This window comes from Danio rerio, chromosome 11 (genome assembly GCF_049306965.1).
Source record: "Danio rerio strain Tuebingen ecotype United States chromosome 11, GRCz12tu, whole genome shotgun sequence".
NCBI lineage: Eukaryota > Metazoa > Chordata > Actinopteri > Cypriniformes > Danionidae > Danio > Danio rerio.
This window is the reverse complement of record NC_133186.1, coordinates 37,635,001-37,636,275: the sequence shown is the minus strand read 5'-3', so window position 1 is coordinate 37,636,275 and position 1,275 is coordinate 37,635,001. Positions and strand designations below refer to the sequence as shown.

At 33.4% G+C, this 1,275-nt stretch overlaps 1 protein-coding gene across 2 annotated transcripts in view; it reads right to left on the bottom strand.

Moving 5' to 3' along the window:
• Window positions 1-207: 207 nt before the first annotated feature.
• mst1rb (macrophage stimulating 1 receptor b) overlaps window positions 208-1,275 on the bottom strand; it is a 55,009-nt gene continuing 53,941 nt past the window's right edge. For both annotated transcript variants that reach the window (XM_073916952.1, XM_073916953.1), the window contains one exon: window positions 208-1,275. This exon is cut by the window's right edge and continues 1,840 nt beyond it. The gene's annotated coding sequence lies outside the window, so the exon portion shown is untranslated.

Here is a 1,275-nt window from a genome sequence, read left to right as displayed (position 1 = left end):
AAAAATTTATATATTTGTACTTTTCAGAATGAGCCTGGGTTGGTAAAGATGACAAAATTTAGATTTTCAGGTGAACTCTCCCTTTAACTATGTCAATTCAAGTTATATAAACATCTATTCAATGCTTAAATATATAATATAAGTTCTGAAAACAAGAAGAAGAAAAACGTTTTTTCAACATAATTCAAGCACACACTCGACTAAAACTTTGGCACTCTTGGCAAAAATGGATTTTATTTAGAGATGTGCGTCACATCAAATTCTCACTCATTTCTACAGGCTCTGTAACTGCAGCACTGATATATTCAGCTCAACACCTTTCAGCACTGACTCATACCAAACACTTCTGTACAGGCGTCTGATATAATCACAATCCAAACACAAGGTAAAGCTCAACAATCACAGCATACCTTTAAAATAAAGTGGAACAGACCTACGTGTTTGACTATTTGACTAATTATATGAAGAGTTCATCTGCAAAAACGTATTCACTCAATGTAAAGCACAGATTCTGAAAACTACTTAGACAAATATTCACATAAAGATTTTCATAAATAAAAATGACATTGTCCATAGCTGAAATCTTTGAAAGAGGGCAGTGCTTGTGTGTGAAACATAAATGTGACACTTTCAGTGCCGTCACTTAAACTCATATCAAAGTTATGCCCAGGTATCTATAAAAGTAAGAAGCTCAAGTTTGTTTTTATTAAATGCTTTGAGTTGGAGAATACTGCACAAACAACACAGGGGCCAGAGGAATACTAATATAACAGCCGTATCAATGCTTACAAATAATAATGCCAATAAAGATGTATGGATTAATATAATGAACTATAGTGCCCACAGACTGCTGGATGAACATCTAATGCATATAACACACAACTTTTCAAAGCAATTGTCTAATGAATGTGGCATTGTGCTTCAACTGCATTGCTTTAGTGCACATTTTCAAGCATACCGTAAATCCATAGGCTCTGTATCACTGTTAACATAGTATTATAAATAATAGCTCACAGTTTAGAAGAACTTTTTAAGGCCGGTTTACACATTTGTTTGTGGTTAAAATTTTAAAAAGCAGTTCGGCGGAAGTTTAGAGATTTACATGACACCATTTACAACTAAAACATGAAAGAATGCGTTTTGACTTCATTTACATTGCAATGCCATGTTGAGGAACTGAAAATGCTAATTTTTAAAAACGAGTCAAAGTGCATGTTTCTGAAAATGATACTGTTATGCTCTCTGTGTGTAAAATGCAAATAAAGTGGTTCCTTT